The 18,776-nt window shown below is 42.4% G+C and overlaps 1 long non-coding RNA gene across 1 annotated transcript; it reads right to left on the bottom strand.

Moving 5' to 3' along the window:
- Nucleotides 1-230: 230 nt before the first annotated feature.
- LOC309845824 lies at nt 231-6,928 on the bottom strand. The gene is made up of 2 exons (XR_014301522.1): nt 6,880-6,928; nt 231-629 (listed from the first exon to the last, which is right to left on the bottom strand). It is a non-coding gene; the product is annotated as an uncharacterized lncRNA (long non-coding RNA).
- Nucleotides 6,929-18,776: the final 11,848 nt, after the last annotated feature.

The raw sequence follows: 18,776 nt of genomic DNA, 5'->3' as shown, positions 1-18,776 counted from the left end.
GAGCTTTTGTTTTATTAGATGCTCTTAGCTTCATGTTAGTCACAAGGAAAAAAAAAAAATGCCCACATACACACGCACGACTAAATGTAGTCAGTTTGCTCAGCTGTTGCTGACGTCACTGCTGCCCACTAGGAATGAGTTACTGTAATAATCCCCCTTTTATTAATCATAGGCTGGAGGAAGTAGAAAGTGGGTGACATCATTAGGCAAAAGACTGGGCTAACTCACGCTCCCATTTACTCAGCTTTATTATAACATTTCTCAAGTGTCATATGAAAGCGATTACCATTTCACACTTTCCCCCTCTGAGCCATCATCCCTAACCTTCAATCCAGACTCCCATAGAAGAGCTTAGCTTTCAGATGGAGGCACGGAAAGGCCAGATCTCCCCCAAGGGTCCTTGTTCCAAGGAGGAAGGTCCTTTCCTAAATAGCTTCTTCCTTGGCTTAAGAGGGAGGCAGTCTCTGGAACCATACGTAGCATCCCAAGTGACCCTCGGTTCACACTGGCCCGGTGGCGTCTGACTGGACAGGACAGCCCATCGGGAAGAGGACCCAAATGATCGGGATGGATGCGGCTACCCACGGCCTCCTGGTCACCAAGGGCATAGTCTCTGCACCTCCAGGGATCTGAAGTAGGAAAAACTCCATGTAAAGATGGGCCAAAAAGTCATGGTTAAGGGAGTTGGTCCTGCCGCGAGGCTGCCTGGATTCACATCCGGCTTCCACCACTTTCAAGCTGGGGGTCCTGGGCAAATGACCTAGTTGTTGCTTGTTACCTGGCCAGTGAATGCTGGCAATAATGAGACCCCCTTTTAGAGGATTGCGGGGAGGGCTTATGAGCTAAGCCCCACAAAGCACAGAGGGCGTGCCTGCTACCTACTAGGTAGTACTTCTCCTTTTTCTCAAAACTTCAGCAAACTGAAGTGAACTGTCATTGTCTCTCTATGGAGCACAGGGAGGGGGGCAGACGAGCTACGAAAAGCTATCAGGGGAGCACCTGGCTGGCTGAGTCGGTTAAGCCTCTGCCCTTGGCTCAGGTCATGATCTCAGGGTCCTGGGATCCAGGCCCTGTCAGGGTCCCTGCTCAGCGGGGAGCCTGCTTCTTCCTCTCCCTCTACCACTCCCCCTGCTTATGCATACTCTCTCTCTCTCTGACAAAAAAAAAAAAAAAGCAATCAGGGCCGACTGGTCCTAGGGGGGACCCGCCTGCATACTGTGGCTCTGTGGCTGACTGGAATGTCACTGGTCCATCTACGTTTCCCTTCTCCAGTGTCCCCACCTTTGACAACTCACAAAGTGGACAAAACCCAAGTGAGTAAAACCAAAAGAAGACGTCTGTTCTGGGCTGCTCAGGAGCTCAGCATCAAGCTTCTGTCGCTTTTGTAAAACATTTTGAACAAAGTTGTCAGGCTGGTCAGTGGTCCCCGCCCACTCTCTCTAACACACATTCTGTGTATGAAACGTGGAAAGTAGAGATAAATATAGGAGATGTAAATCCCTTATTAGCATCCTTTCCAGAAATAATCATTGTTCAAAGAAAAGCATCTCCGTTATGCGGACACATCAGAGAAAACTCGGTTTTTTACTGTGAGCGGAGCTATACCTCCTTCTCTTCAACTCAGGGTCTTGCAGATGCAATTTGATAAACGTCTTCCCTCTTGCTTTCTTCGCAGCCCCATCCTGAGGGCTTAGGCGTGTGGGAGAATCTGAACGAACGACAGGCCAAAAGAGAAGTCTGGGGCTTTGACATGCTTCGATAGTGATGAAACTAACTCGGTCAGCGGAGGCCAACTGCAATAATTATTATCCAGGACACTTTAATACTCAGATTCACCTTTGCTCGGTATTGAGTTACGATCACTCTTACTAGGTGAAAGGGGTTAGGCTCCCAAAATGGTCAGCTAGTGCAGGAAGGAACTGCCAGGCCACGTCCCGTGGTAAAGTAAAATAGTCCTATAATGGAGAGCAACTTGAGGATCTCCAAATTGGAAACTTCCTTTAGAGAGCCGAGGATGCCAAGATATCTGCTGCCCCCTATCGATATCGAGGAGAATAGCATGCACTTTTTAAGGAGCAAGGAAGGGTTGGGGACAGCTGGGGGCCGGGGCAGCCTGTTAGGTTGTAGGTGTGAACGGGCCCACTTCCATAAAGCCATGCGTGGCCAGTAAGGCAAAGCCGTTGAATTGGGTCCTGCTTTGCCTCAGCCTCTTCTGACGAGGGGCACTCGTGGGATCTAGCAGCCGGGGTCAGAGGGGTGACCGGACAGAGGCCACCCACCCTGAGTGTGACCAGAGGGAGCGCTTATCGGACCTTCAAGACTACATATCCTTCTTCTGTACAAATTTCCGGGAGACCCGGAAAAGGAATGTGACCACTAGGGAAATGAGACTTTTCAAGTTCGGATGCTACGGACTTGGGGAGGGAGCATCCCCATCCCTGATAGGTAACGAGCGCTCCTGCGTGTGGGGAGGGGCTGCGGCGCCCTCTTCTGGCGCGTCTGTACGGAACGAAAGCCTAAGAGGGCTGCATCGGGGGAGCCTTCTCTGCTATCTGGCAACTCCCAATGCAAAATTACTGCTTTTTAAATGGCATCTATCTTGATTTTTAAAGAAACACGCACTCTTGTAGAAAATGTAGACAATATAGATGGCGACAAAAGTATAAACCTCACTTAACCATCTCTCTCAGAAATAATTAAAATTTTGATAAAGATCATTTACATGTATATACGTATATGTACCATGTACTTACCATATATACACATATACCCTATATATAAGCCATGCTTTCCACGTCTATGTAAAACGAAATTACAGTCATACTGTTAACATAATTTTGTATAATAATTTTCATTTCTCATTATAGGGTGATGATTTTCGATGGCCTAAGTCCCTGAAACTACTAATGACAGAAGAGTAATCTATCGTATAGATGTGCCTTTATTTTTAAGCCTGTCTACTATTATTGTACATTGAATTTGTTTCCAAAATTTTACAAATTATAGTATTACAGATGGGTTTTTACTCTCCAATGCATCTCTGATTATTATTTAAAGATAAATTCCTAGAGGTTGAATCATGGTATCTAAAAGCACGGGCATGTTTAAGACCTTCCTATAGATTACCAAATTGCCCTCCTAAAGGGTTTTATGTATTTCCATTACAACCAGTAGCATAGGGCATGGTTCTTCTCCTGTGTCCTGGCTTGGATGTTATTACAGTCTTTCCCCCAGGCCAAATATAATGTATGGTTTGTGGGAACTTTGATTTTTAACTATTAGTTGGGATAAAACATATCGTTGTCCATCTGAACAGCTTTCTTCAGAGTAGCTGTTCATGCTTTTGCCCATCATTTATATCTTTTATTTATAACAACTTGACTCATATAATTTTATATTTTAAATAAAATTTTATTACATATAAATTTATATTATATATGTATATATTTTTAAATAATTTTATTATTGATGAGAACTTTTATATGAAGGGCCCTGACCCATTGTCAGCTACATATAATTTTAATTTCTCCCAGTTAGCTATTTGCCCTTTAATTTTGTTCACAATGTTTCTTATAAAAAGAGACTTTGCATTTTTTGTAGACTAATATAAGATTTTTTTTTTTTTTTTTTTACTTTATACTGAAGCTTCCTCTCCATCGTGGAGTTAAATAGATATTCATCTACATGTTTCTTTAAATGTTTTTTGATATTTTATTCTTTAATCCAAAATATCTGGGCTGTGTTTTGGCATACAGAACAGGGAAGACTCATAACTTCAAAAATATGAAGTTCAAGTTGAATTTCAAAAATAACTTTAAAAAAAAGCTTTAATCAGAATCATTTATCGATTTCCTTTTATGGAATGACATTTTTATCACCTGTTGAATGTGTACAATTATACAGTATGCTTCATTCCACCGATCTATCTGCTGCTGAACTTTCTACTCCTTTCCATTCACCTCTCTTTCCAATTTTAATGTTGTTCTTTTAACTTGGTTTTATTTTTATTTTTATGCTGTCCACTACCCCCCAAACGTATTTTTCTTGTAACCAGGAGTTTGTACCTTTTAACCATTTTCACCCATCTCACCCACTCCCCACCCTCCACCTCTGACAACCACCAGGCTGCATTCTCTGTGTCTGTGAGTTCATATTCTTTAGATTCCACGTCCAAGCGAGATTGTACAGTATTTGTCTTCCTCTGTCTGATTTACTTCGCTTTGCCTGATGTCCTCAAGATTCATCTGTGTTGTTTGCAAAAGGCAGCATTTCCTTCTTTTTCATGGCTGAATAATATTCCATTTCTCCTATATACTACATTTTCTTTGCCCATTTATCGGTCAGTGAACACTTAGGTTGTTTCTGTGTCGAGGCTACTGTGAATAATGATGCAATGAACGTGTGTGGGGGGGTGCGATATCTCTTTGAGATAGTGGTTTTTGTTTCCTTTGGCTTTATACCCAGAAGTGGGATTGCTGGATCATATGGTAGTACTACTTTGAATTTTTTGAGAACCTCCATACTATCTTCCACAGTGGCTGTACCAACTTATATTCCCACCAACAGTGAAGGGTTCCCTTTTCTCCACATCCTTGCCAACACTCATTATCTTTTGCCCTTTTGGTAATAGCCATTCTAACAGCTGTGAAGTGATGTCATTGTGGTTTTCATTTGCTCTTCCCTAATAATTAGTGATATTGAGCACCTTTTCATATACCTGTTGGCCATCTGGATGTCTTTGGGAAAATGTCTATTCAGATCTTCTGCCCAGTTTTTTTTTTTTAAGATTTTATTTATTTATTTGACAAACAGAGATCACAGGTAGGCAGAGAAGCAGGCAGAGAGAGAGGAGGAAGCAGGCTCCCTGCCGAGCAGAGAGCCCAGTGCGGGCCTCAATCCCAGGACCCTGAGATCATGACCTGAGCCAAAGGCAGAGGCTTTAAACCATTGAGCCACCCGGGCACCTCTTCTGCCCACTTTTTAATCAGATTGATCTTTGTCATTACTGAGTTATGTGGCTTCTTTACGTATTTTGATTATTAATCCCTTATCAGATAGATTATTTTGTCCTGAATAGGGTAGGTTGCCTTCTCATTTAGTTGATTGTTTAATTTGCTATGCAGAAGCTTTTTAATTTGATGTGGCCCATTCATTTATTTTTGCTTTTTTTTGCCTTTGCTTTTGGTGTCAGATCCAAAAAATCACCACCAAGAGTGATGTCAAGGAACTTACCATGTTGTTTTCTTCTAGGAGTTTTAAGATTTCAAGTCTTCCGTTCAAGTCTTTGCTTCATTTTGAGTTGACTTTTGCCTATGGGGTAAGGTGCCCAGTTTCGTTCTCTTGCATGCAACTGTTCAGTTTTCCCCAACACCATTTATCAAAGAGACTGTCCTTTTCCTCATTGTCTACTCTTGGGGGCTTTGCAACAAAGTAATTGACCACATGTGCATGGGTTTACTCCTGAGCTCTCCATTCCTTTCCACCAGTCAGTTTGTCTGTTTTCCTGCCTATACCGTGCTGTTCCGATTACTACAGCTTTGCAGTTTGTAAGATGGTGTGATCACCGGGAAGTGGGATGTCTCCAGCTTCATTCTTCTTTCTCAAGACTGCTTTGGCTCTTTGGGTTCTTTTGTGGTTCCATTCAAAACAATAGGTGCAGTGTCCTATATCCTCCTTTCTACTTTTCTGAACACCATTAACATCTTAGTCTCAGACCTTTCGCTGGAGGGGTGTGTGCTGGTGGTCTATGGGGAGAAGAGCTGAAACCATGAGCAGGAACTTTCCACGTGCCCCTGTGGCCACTGTCAGGCTGCCAACTTAGGAGCAGGTCCCTTTCTCTCGGAGGAATTTCCCTTTAGGTTTTCTGTTACCTAGCTTTGGAATTAAGGGTGTTAGAAAGATGCCGTGCTCTATGCCATCTATCTGTTGTGGTGCTGCAAGTATCTGACTCTTGGTCACCTCCGACTTTCACTGCTCTTATTCCTCCTTCTTTTCTCTTGCCTCTAACCAACCCTCCACCCCACATCTCCAGAGCTGAGCCTGTCACCACTGACAAAACATAGCAAGGGAAAACAAAACCGGCCACATGCCCTGTGGGCCTGGCATGGGCTCACGGCTGACTCATTCCCTGGAGGGAGCTCCAAGGCCATCTTTGAGTCCTTCTACTTGTGGCCACTGTGGGGTGGGCTACAGCCCTCTTGTGGCTGGCTACTGGCCCCTTGCTGGTCCCTTCTTCTGTAACAGCCCAGGTAGAGTCTGTGATCCTCTTTTGACTGATTTAAAAATAGGCCCACTTGTGGGGCACCTGGGGGACCCAGTCAGGGGAGAGTCAAACTCTTGGTTTTGGCTCAGGTCTGATCTCAGGGTTGTGAGGTTGAGTCCCACATCAAGCTCTGTGCTCAGTATGAAGTCTGCTCATGTTTCTCTCTCCCTCCGCCCCTGTCTACCCTGCTCACACACTCTCTCTCTAAAATAAATAAAATCAATCTTTAAAAAAAAAATAAGCCCATTTGCAGGTCACTTGTTACCACCCCATCACCACCACTTTGGTGAACTCACCATCCCAACTGACCAAAGTTTGTCACTGCATCTGAATCATTGCAATAACCTCCTTGCAAACACCCCTTGTTCCATCCTTGCCTCTAAAGGATGATCAGAACTCAGCACTCAAAATGACCCTTTAAAAAACAAAACTCAGATGAGGTCCCTCCCCTACTTATGCCATTTCATGGCTTCTTGGCCCACTCAGAGTTCTTACTGTACCAGAAAGGAGCAACATGATCTGGCCATGCCCCTAACCACATCTTATCTCTGTTATCCTGGCCTTACAGTCCACCCATGTGGCACCTTTGTTATATCTCCAATACGCAGAGCCCTTACCTGCCCCAGAGCCTTTGCTCTTACCCCTCCTGCCGCCAGGAATTTCCTCATTTTCTCCACCAGACGGCCCCTTAGCTCACTTCCTGACTTTCCGGTCAGCTGTCCCTGTTCAATAAGGCCTTTCTTAACGGCTCAATGTAAACTAGCAACTGACTCCACCCTGACACTCCCTAATACCCAGACTGTTTTTTTTTTTTTCCTTCCATTATACTTATGACCATTCGAGATACTTCTTCATTGTCTACCTGACAACATAAGAATGAGGCTAGAGACACTGTTTTGTTAACAGCTAAATCTCAGCACCTAAAACTGTGCCTACACTTATTAGCTGCTCAATACATATTTGTGGGCTGATGAGGGGATCCTAAGCACAGGCGGAAGGATTTTCTGTAAGTAGGAAGAAGAAATTAAGTGTGGGCATAGACAGATGGGTTTACACCTGACAGAAAAGGGAATTAAGATAATTCTCACGAATTATAACTAATTTTTGCAGTGAAAAGGAGGATCAGTTCATCTGCTGGGAGTGGTGAAGGCAGTGTGTTGGAAGGTTTGAGTAAACAGTTGAAATTTTGTAGTGAGGCAGAAGGACGTAGGAGGCAGAGCTAACGTGAAGAGCCTCAGGCATCCTTGAGGACCACTGAAGTTGAACACACTCAAGTTTCAAGGGATACCAATTTGAGAGTTGTTCTGTTTAACCCAAGAGTGTTGTGAACCACAAGGTGTAGAAGAGGAAAAGGTCATTGTTTGGATAAGGCACTGCTGTGCAGTAGAACTTTCTGTGATGACAAAAATGTTCTGTAATTGGTGCTGCGCAATAGAGTGACCGCAGCCCGTGACTGGCCGGCCGCCACACTGGACAGGGCATGGGGAGCGAGCTAGACTCAGGTTCCGGTGGGCAGAAGCCACAAAAGGACAGCAAAGTGTGGGGCCACAAGGAAATGTCAATAAAGAAATGGTAGGTGGACTCGGGGAACTGAACTTGGTGAAGAAAGCAGCGAAGCCAGAAAACAACTGATAGTTTGTGGAAAATAGAGCCTTCCAGGAATCAGAAGCATGGATGCTGTGAAATGGTACGTTCGGAGCCAGATGGAGAGAGCTGACAGGAACTGTTTCTCAGAGAGTGGACTATAGAAGTTTAAGATTTCAAAAGGCAAACAAACAGTTGTAAACAGTGAAAAAGTGTAAGGTGTGGCCACGGGGATGGATTTCTTATGCAGAGCAAGTGTGAAAGTCCTTGGTGTTAAAGAATTCAAAGGTCTGTTGAGAGAGTGTAGAATGAATAAAAAAGCTGAGGTGAGGTCAGGCACAGAACATGGGCAACCAGATCCCCAGCACCTAAAAGCTGATTTTATACGAGTGATAGTATGATCAAGGTAATGCCGTTGTTAGTCAAGCACTCACCTTTGCTGGGCATTGATCAATATGCTTGACGTATGTAGGGTCTCCTTCTACCCTTTGAGCAGCCCACTCACGTAGGCTTTGGTAGTATCACCATTTACAAATGAAGCCACTGAGGCTCGGATGACTTGTCCAAGGATGCGCTCTGGAGGAACAAAGGTTTTAATCTCACGAAATCCATGCACGCACACCACCTCTAAACTCAATTGCCTTCTTACTTAGAGCAGCAGGGGATAGTTGTAAGAATCCTGAGTGGCTCCCTCCCACCCCAGGCCTTGAAGGATGTGGGAGCCACAGGAACGTAGGTATATTTGATTGGGAGGAGAATGTCCACGAGAACTCGAAGTCAGTGACTAGAGGATGGAGCAAACTCTTGAATGCAAACAGAGTGATTGGTAACTTACTCACAGTGGAGCAAAGTGGGTGGGTGCAGTGCCAGGAGGAAGGTGGGAGCCCAGAATCCTTTGGATGGGATCACTGGGAAGGACAGTTCTCTGAAGGCCTTCATTTAGGATGGGGAGAAAGGCTGACAAACATTAATTGACCTTAAATGTTCCTACTTGACAAGAACTAAAGCTGAAAAATATTTTAGTTTATGAGTTCCTGGTTAGCACAGTAGCATTCAACTGTTTTTTTTTGTTTTTTGTTTTTTGTTTTTTTTTTGCCATACTTGTGTTCATGAGGATATTATACAAGGTAAAAATTTCCAGAAGCATTGAACAAAGAGTGGGAATGAATCAATGTACATTCATTGGTGGTTGGGTTAGGTAACTTGCTTTGTTTTTGTATAATTGCATTGAAGTGCTAGTCTGAGCCTTCCTTCGATTTTCCCTGTGCCAGTGAATGAACCTCCCTGTATTTAGTGTCTACCACTTGTCCCCTGCCCCTAAATTCTGAGATGGCAGGAATAGTGAAGGGTGAAAGGGTCAACATTAGATAGTTTCCCAATCTAATGTGTGAGAATGCATAAAGGGATCACCATCTATCTCACTTGTGTCCCTCAGATGTCTTGGTCTAGGTAGTTCATAGCTAAATTGTTCCTTTTTTTTTTTTTTTTTTTTTTTTTTTTTGGCGAGAGAGAGACCAAGGAGGGAGAGGTAGCTCAAGCAGACTCTGCAAAGAGCACAGAGTCCAATGTGGGGCTTGATCTCACAATCCCAAAATCATGACCTGGAGCCAAAACCAAGAGTCTGATGCTTAACCGACTGAGCCACCCAGACACCCCTAAATTGTTCCTCATTCTTTTTTTTTTTTTTAAGATTTTATTTATTTGACAGAGAGAGATCACAAATAGGCAGAGGCAAGCAGAGAGAGAGAGAGAGAGAGAGAGAGAGGAGGAGGAAGCAGGCTCCCTGGCGAGCAGGGAGTCCAATGCGGGACTCAATCCCAGAACCCTGAGATCATGACCTGAGCCCAAGGCAGAGGCCTAACCCACCGAGCCACCCAGGCACCCCTGTTCCTCATTCTTGACTTGTGGCTTCTTCATTGTTTTGCAAGTTCTGGTCAGCCCAACAAGGCAAGAAATAAAAATAATGGGGAAAATCACAGGAAAATAAAAACAACTTACGTTTATGTCTTGGAGGGAGCATGAATGTGCTGCAGGTACAATTTTTCAGTACACAAACTCATGGGCAAGACACATTCCATTTCTTTAGTTCTCAAACCAATTCAAATCCATGGCAAAACCAATCTCCGTTATGATTTTTTTGACTTCTCCTCGTTCCGAAGTTCCCTGGGTCTCCACTGAAGGAAAATCCTTCTATTTCTAGGTCCCCAACTGACTGAGCTGGGACACGACTGTGTTGGGCACAAGATCCCACAAGGACTGAGACCTTGCCACTGTCTCACCCTTCTGCACATCTCCACTTCTCCTCGCGGTGGATGCCTGTCTCCATTCCCCCCTCCTTCTCTGCCCTGGGCCATGACCTCTTCTATATAATGGATTATACCTAGAAATCATTTTAGAAGGCAGTTAGTTCTTCACCCTCCATTTTTTAGATGAAAGAAAAGACACAGCAACAAAATGACCAGTCCAACGTCATGCAAGTGCACAGTAACGAAACTAAACAAATTCAAGTCTATCCAGACCGAAAATGTATACACCCAGTCACTACAATGCACTGGTTTAAGAAAATGATACATGTGTGTATGTGTACACCTCTAGCATTTATTGATCCTGTATATATGGCAGGCACCTTGCTAAATATTCTACAGACATTATCTCTTAATCCTACGATATCTACTGATAGAGGCCTTATTCATTCAATTCACACATGAAACAGGCAAAGACCTTGATAAATTTGTTTCTTATTCATTCTTCAGCGGTTATCTGGCTTGTTCCCAGCATGACATTAAAATCGTTTTTGAAAAATAGTCATCCTTTACGTAGAAAATTCCAGTGCACTGGTGCCCATCCCAGACCACTTCTTCTCCAGGCCTCTCTTGTCCCGTGGCCATTTGATGCTCTGGTCCCACGATCTCCACTCACTAGCCTCCTTCCTGGTCTCTCCCTCAGGCTGCCTGGGCCTTGGCCATCATCTCTTTTCTGTGTACACTTCAACTTTCTCTGAGTGATTGGATCTGCTCTGATTTCAGCTGATAGATGGGTGATTCCCAAGTCTCTCTCTGGCCGGGACTTTTATTTGAGCTTCAGGCTCATTGATTCAACTATCTATTGATCTTATCCCTTCTGATATCCTTAGGTACCTTCAACTCAACATGTTAAAACTGACTGTATCTTCTTCCCCCCAAATTTGCCCCTACTTTTGCATGTCTGATCTCAGTGGTCATCCAACCACCCAAGAGTTAACCCCTTGACTATTTTCTCTTCCCCACAACTAAATACACTCAGTAACCATATCATAATCATTTACCTTCTAAAGATTCCTCTGAGATAGCCCCATTGTTCCATCAAAACAAACAAACAAACAAACAAACTGGTAGGATAACAAAGCAAGATAATGCAGGTTAGGACCTTAACTCAGATTCCAGTACAATGAAAGCCTTCAACAAATGTTAGCTATTATTTGTAGTAATACATAAACAATAACAACCACCGGCACCACAACAGAAGCAAACCATGTCACCATAGCCCCTGACTAATAATTAATCAGATATTGGCATTTTGGGATCAAAGCTTTCATTGTTTCCTTCTTTCTTTTTTTCTTTCATGTTTTTTTTTTTTTTCATATCTCTGCTCTGTGTTTTGAGAAACGTCTTCAACTTTACCTTCCAGCCCTTCCTTAATTTATGTTTTAACTTATATTTTTCATTTGTGAAGACTTTTGTATTGTCTCTTTCTTTTATGTCTTTGGGTTAATTTCTTCTAAAGTAGTTCTAATGACACTTTTGAAAAGTGGCCTTAGAAAAACACTTTCTGTTCTGTGCCTTTAATTTGCTTTTCTTCACCAGCAGTTCCTCTGTTCAACCTTTATAACTTTGGTTTTCCTCATGCCTGGTGATCCTAGATTGTCCCCTTGTAGTGAAGATGAAGTGTGTTAATTACCAAGACTAAGACAAGCACCCTTTGCTTTAGTCTAGGTAGGTCGATCTGTCCCCAAAACCTAACTCTTGATGGTAGGAGACATAAGCACATGATCTTGTTTAGTTTAGTTCTCTGCATCTTACACCCCAGTGCCTAGAACAGTGCCTGGAACATACAAAGCAACTTTAACAGTCGGAACCCATTGTTATTGAGGACTTTTATTGTTGTAGTTGACAAGATTATGAGTGAAATCTAGAGAAAATTCTAATGAAATGTGGGCACTGACCTAATCCTGGGGAAGAGAAAAAGAATTTAAGCATGATCAACACTTCAAGCCAACTTTCTTTTTCTTTCATTTTTATTATAGAAACTTCCTAAAATTAATTCAAAATAGAAAGAGGTAATATTAATCTGATAACTAGGGTCCTTTACATCAAGAAAAGAGCATATGAATCTTGATTCCATTGTATTACTGAGATTCTGAGACATAACACTTAATCTAGCTAAATCGTACTTTCTCTGCATAGAGAGACCATGAATTTCATCGACTGTTAGTTTCCCAGGGCTTTTTGGGAATTCTAGTTGTTACCTTATAGGCGTATTTCAGTCATCTTGGAAACAATACTTTTTATAAATACCCATCACCAGCCTTCATTCATAATCATACCGTAACTCATAACTGTCCCATAGCATCTGTCTACAAGCCATTCTTTAAAAATGTGTGTGATAACACATTTAATTAACTTACACATATCACACAATGCCTTTCTGGGTTGTCACATATGAAATAAAAACTTGATCGAATCCAATACTCAGGAAGTATTTTCTTAACCTTAACACTCTATTGATCTCTCTCCGTGACCTTCATGTGTTTGCTTCTGGAAAAGTCTGAAGTCAGCACAATTTTTTCGTTAATAGCTTGTTATTATTCTTTTGTTCTCTTCATGGATGTTCATAAGCTCTGTTTTTTCTTTTTAATTTTCATAATTCAAACACTTATCATGACAGAATCGCTGGTGCTTCTTTTTTATTAGCATTCCCTGAAACCATTTTAACTGTTCTCAATCTATACATTGTAATGTTTTTTCCAGTTCAAGAATGTTTTCTTAAAATGAGTCTGATTTCCTCTCCAGGAACATCTATCATTCCTAGCTTGCCTTTGCATTTTAGGAGTGCTGTATTTTTTCTCTCCATGCTCATCTCTTGGTATGTTTCTTCTTTCTGGAAGAGTCACTGAAGAGTGTCACTGTCACCACTGTTGAATTTCATTTGGTGTGGAATTTGTTCTTCATAGACTCTAGTAAAGATTTTAATTCTACTCTGGCAAATATAGTTTCTTTGCAATCCTTTTTCATCTCACTTTGCTATTTCTTCATTCTTTATTTTTTTCTAAATTATTCTATTGCCCTTTATTATATCTTTTTAGGTCACTTTTTCTTAGATAACTTTAAGATACCAAATTTCCAGGTGGTGGGTATTATAGAGGGCACGGATTGCATGGAGCACTGGGTGTGGTGCAAAAATAATGAATACTGTTATGCTTAAAATAAAAAATAAATAAAAAAAGATACCAAATTTCTAAATAATCATAGTAGAAATCATTGTGGAAAGAATACTTTTCTGCTGAATGTCAAATATTATGGGTACTTTCTGTTTTCAACTTAATTTTTAGGTTGGTCCTTTTTTTCCTCTTAATTTTCAGATGGATTTTTTAAAAGATTTTATTTATTTGTCAGAGAGAAAGTGAGAGAGAGTGAGCAGGGGGAACGGCAGGCAGAGGGAGAAGCAGGATTCCTTGCTGAGTGAGGAGCAAGTGTCCCAGGACCTGACCTGAGTCGAAGGTAGACACCCAACCGACCGAGCCTCCCAGGTATCCTGACATCTTCAGTTGGAAAGAGAGCTATTACTATTTGATATTTGCAACTAATAGGGTATATGAATTTTTTGGATCTGTTTTCTGACTTCTGTGGTGTGGTTAAATACTCTGAAGGAAGGTCATTAGTAACTCCTAGAATCTGACAAGCACTCTTCTGAAGATGGCTAATTCTATGATACTCTTGACCAATGCTGTATATAAAAACCTACAATTCTCAAGGCACTTTAATAGAAGTATTTCCATTTCTACCTCTGCAAGAGGGCTTTACCAAGGAGATGATATTTCCAGGGCTTTACCAATAGGATGATGATTCCAGTGTCAGTATCTGTCCCCTCGTTTTCTGGAAGTGGCAGTCCCACAATTGATGCACAAACGTTAAAAGGACAGAAAAAGAAAGGAAAGGTGGGAAAAAGGTCATACATTCATCCCACTGGAAAGGCCCACTGATGCAGTGAAAGGGGACATTCAACTGACTAGCCACGAGTCACAATTTGGGGAGGATAACGTACTGTCCTTTCTTCTGTCTGATGAAAGTGCTGCTTTATTTCATGGATCAGTGCATAGTTTGTCCAATCAGGCCCCCAGTGGAATGATAGTTAATGAAATTAACTCACAGATTCTTGGTTTGATCATCAGTATTAAATGTAACCAAAAGGTTGCATAATCAGGATTATGGTTTCTCTGTGAAACAGCAAATAAGTTCAAACTGTGTTCCTATTTTCCATCAGCAAAGTGATTCTATGGAAAGACAGAGCTTTATGTAAGGCTTTGATCGTGCATTTTGACCAACTAATTTTCCCTCTTCAGAATTACAATAAGATTATTCTGATATACAATAAGATTCTGGACAAGAACAAAGGCTTCTCTGGACTTTACCTTTCTCTCTATCTCAAACATACCTTTCCAGCCTGTATCCCTGTGTTCATGCCATTTTCTGTTAACCAACCTGTTTCTATTCCAAATGACATCATGCCTTGGTTGCTGGTATTACTTAGTTGCTTAGTTGCTAATCATAACTTATCGAACACCCAAGAGAGATGATTTGTCTGATTTGAGATGTTTTAAAACACGATAAGTAAAATAACACGTAGAACCCTAACTGCATTAATTATTAGAACTACCGTTAACCATCACAATAATTAATGTTTCTGTGCTTACAGTCTTCTGAGAGGAGACATCTCAAGAGTTTGTAAACTTGCCACGGAGCACGGATTTGGCCAGCCAGTAGGGTCTTCATGAGTCATGGGTTCTGTCATGGCCAGGAGCTGCCAACACGCAGCCCTTCCTCATACTTTTCCACAGGAATTGAAGGTGCTTCTGCATCTGGAAAGCTACCTCGTACCCTGTCCACACTCAATAAACACTGCTTTATAATGACAATAGGAATGTGTGTTCCATCTCACTTTTCTCCTGAATGTTTCTATTTAGGGAGCCCCAAATGTTTCCCCAAGTAATTTATTCCATTGCTTGATGGGCTGCACAGTCAAAAAAAAATGTTCCTACTGCCTCCCTTAAATATTTCCATTTTCTTTTTGAGCGCTAGCCTGGTGCTTATCCTGTCCACGTGCACTCCCAGAACTGTGCCCCTGGTTGGGAAGACATGCCTAGGGGACCCTGCTTCAGATGTCTCATGTCCAGGTTACCAGATCCAAAAACATGTTCCTGGAGTCTACTAGAAGCTGATTTTGCTTTGCATCCATTCTTTACAAGAAAATAGTCTTTTCCACTTATTTTTTTTTCCCTCTAAATTGTTGAAACAATGCTGAGTCAGAGGACCACAGATCCAGAGGGCTGGATCCAGACACTGCCTAAGTCTGTGGTTGCATGTTGGCTTGCAGGGTCTGAAAGATGTTTAGCTGACTTTCTGGCTTTCCAAAGTCAACCTTCTTCCCCAAGAATGTTCTTTGGAGGTTACCAGTGCAAAGGCATATGTTTGTGCACATGAGCCTAGAGGAGTGCAGGTGTGCATGTCCTTGTGTGTGTGAGTGAGTGTGATACCCAGTTAAGTTGGGTGGTAAGGAGGCACAAAAATGCCGATCAGTTAGGATCTTCAGAAAGTCCTGTGCTTACTTCTCCAACATTAATTCTTGCTCTAACAGCTGCATGTAGGGTCAGTTGTATGAGATACCTGCATCCAAAACTGTTTCCCTTTGACACAACCCTAATTAGGCCCTCTCTTTCCAGAGGAACTACTCTAGAGGAAGGTAATAGAGGCTAAGAGAGAGTCATTTCCTTGGGCTTCAGGAATTGTCCAAGTGGCCTCTCAATAGGGCAGCATCGCTGACATTGGTGTTGGGACACGCTAACTCTCCAGTGTGGTTGGGTCCGGAAAGGGGCCATGGAGGGTTCCTGGAGTCTCATAAGTGAGCAAACCAGGGAATGAATAGTGATGTTTGTTTTTCTCTGGAACCATATCTTGAGATCCCAGTAGTAAATAAATAAGACAACTCACGGAATGTGATTGAAGCTTATGCTTCTTCCCAGGTGTGCATCACAGAGGATCTCACTTGAGCTTTGCACCGATTCCCTCCCCTCCTGCCATCCCTGCCTCCAAGTGACGGGAGCACTGTCTTTGCCCTCTGTCCGTGAATGTGTAAACTCAGCTTCGGGAGCATTCAGTGAATTACCTGAGGTCACACAGCTCTTGAGTCAAAGAGCAGAAAGCGGTGAGCAAGCCTCCTAATTCCAAGCACAGGAACCTTCCTAGAACAGCCTTCAGAGAAGTTGGCTGCGGGACCGAGAGAACAGTGGAGAAGGGCTGGACTTCCGAGGTCCAGCTACGACAGAGGACCTCAGCTTATGAATTAACGCAGTTCCTTTAAAGGGGCATCATGGATGGGCCTGGGCTTCAGAGTAAGATCCAAGCTAGAAACCCAGCTCTCCCAATGACTGAGCCCAACCACGGGCACAAAACTCAGCTGGGTTGAACCTCAGCCTCCCCGCCTACTACACGACTCCCTCCAAGCCAGCAGGAAGCTTGAAGGAGACACAGGGAGACACAGAGCCAGGCCCTGACCCCTTGAAAATCCCCAGTTACTAAGTCTCCCCCTTTTCTCCTTTAACCCAAGAAAGAAAACAACCAAAAGGGTTTATTAACTGAATAATAACAATCAAATGTCCCTGAACAGGAGAAGCACTGAAAAGACAGGAGACCTCAGTCCCAAGAAATGGCTGCAGTAACTCGGGAGAGAGGAGGTCACCCATGGATGGACGCTCGATTTTCCTACTGATTTTGCTCTAGGACCCGGGAGAGCTCATTCCCACTGCAACTGAAGGAGACCTAGTAGGGTCTCTTTTAGGGGGAACATAAGGCAAAAGATACGAGATAGAATAAAGGCAAATTTTAGGGCCACCCATACTGTTTATCTCAATGAAGAATGCATTTTGCGTCAAATTCCTGCTTTCAATTTGCTCTCATCTTTATTCTTCTTTTAAAAAAAAAAATTATTCCCAGTTTTGTTGAGAAATAATTGACCCCACCACCACCACCAAAAAATCACTGTATGCGTTTAAGGCCTTACGGCATGATGATTTCTGTTCATTGTGAAAGGATCACCATGAAAGGTTCAGCTAATCAGCCTTTGTCCCTTTGATCCAATTTTAACTTGTGTTACATTGTAATGATTTACATACCTTTAAAAGATTTTTGAAATTCTTTTGTGAAAATGTTGGCATAGCTAAAGAAAAATAAGAAGGCAAAGGAGTAAATAAATTAGATTTATTTTTTGAAAGATTTTATTTACCAGTGAGAGAGCACACGCAGGGGGAGCAGCAGACAGAGGGAGAAGCAGTCTCCCCACTGAGCAAGGAGCCTGATGCGGGACTCCATCCCAGGACTGTGAGATCATGATCGGAGCTGAAAGCAGACGTTTAACTGATGGAGCCACCCCGGCGCCCCGCAAATAAATTAGATTTAGAGAATTGTTTTTGTCATTTATACTTGCCAGCTCTCAGAATGTTCAATCCAGTCTGTGAACCTTCAGGCTTCTCTTCTTTTTCTGGGCTGTTGCAGTATGTCGCACAAAGTTTTGTTTAAATAAGAATTTGCCTTTAGATTTTAGCGTCCTCCCTGTGTGTGACCTTTACTGTAGCAGGGTGTGGCTGTCGAGCTCAGCCGCTTCACTCCAAGTCCATCCCTAATTCCATTTGCCCTGGGCCACCTCCTGGATTAAGGCTACGAGAATTGAATTCATGCTTTTCCAGCTTTCTTTGTGCTAAATGTCCATGTGACTCAGTTCTGGCCAATAAAGCCTATCCTTTCGCGATAAAGGGATAAGTGGTTCCAGTGATTTCCTTTACCTCTGGCTTTGAATGCAGATGTAATGGTTAGGGCCAGAGCAGCCATCTCTGGACACGGAGGCACTAAGCCATCATGCTGAGAATGGCAATGCAGAAAGATAAAAAGGCAGTCCTCGGACTGTCTCCAGAGACATTAACTGAAAAATACAAGCTTCTGTTTGGTTAACACCCTATTAGTAGAGGTTTCTATTAGCTGAAGCCACAAACCTCTAAATTCATATAGATATATGCACATGTATATATAATAGCTATATACTTATAAACTGTGATGTAATTCAAATGTAATATAATAATTAGAGGTTGTATATTATACACAGTCATTGAAAATGTTCTGATTCTTTTCAGTCCAAGCATGTAAAAGATAATACAATTTCATTGTTCTGTATGATGTGAATCGTGGACTAAATTCTCATTTGAACGCAAACCTATAAGCGTCATCATTCAAGCCTGCTTCTTTGTGTTGTCCTGTAAAAAAGCCCACCTAAATCTGTAGAAATAACAGGAAGGCAGACACGACCAATGCCACATCAGCACGTTTTTCTCAAAGACAAAAGTTTTACTGACTGCATGTGAACAGTTCTCACCAGATCTAGAAAGAATCTGGAGCAAGTGGAGGTTAAAATATCAGGAAAAGGGAGCTGACAGACGCTCCAAAGAACTTTGGATCTGGAAGTGACCACTCTGAAATCCTGCCACCCACCAAATTAGAAATGCATTCGTATTTTTATCACTAACAGTCGCAAAGTTGTATAAATGGGTGATGTAAATGATTGGAAATTGCTCCTGGTTGAGCCAGCCTTACTGATCAGCATATACGTCAATTGCTCGGTCTCTCTCTCT

The sequence above is a fragment of the Mustela nivalis genome, assembly GCF_964662115.1.
Source record: "Mustela nivalis genome assembly, chromosome: 12".
NCBI lineage: Eukaryota > Metazoa > Chordata > Mammalia > Carnivora > Mustelidae > Mustela > Mustela nivalis.
The sequence above is the reverse complement of the archived record's forward strand: the minus strand, read 5'-3'. Positions and strand labels throughout refer to the sequence as shown.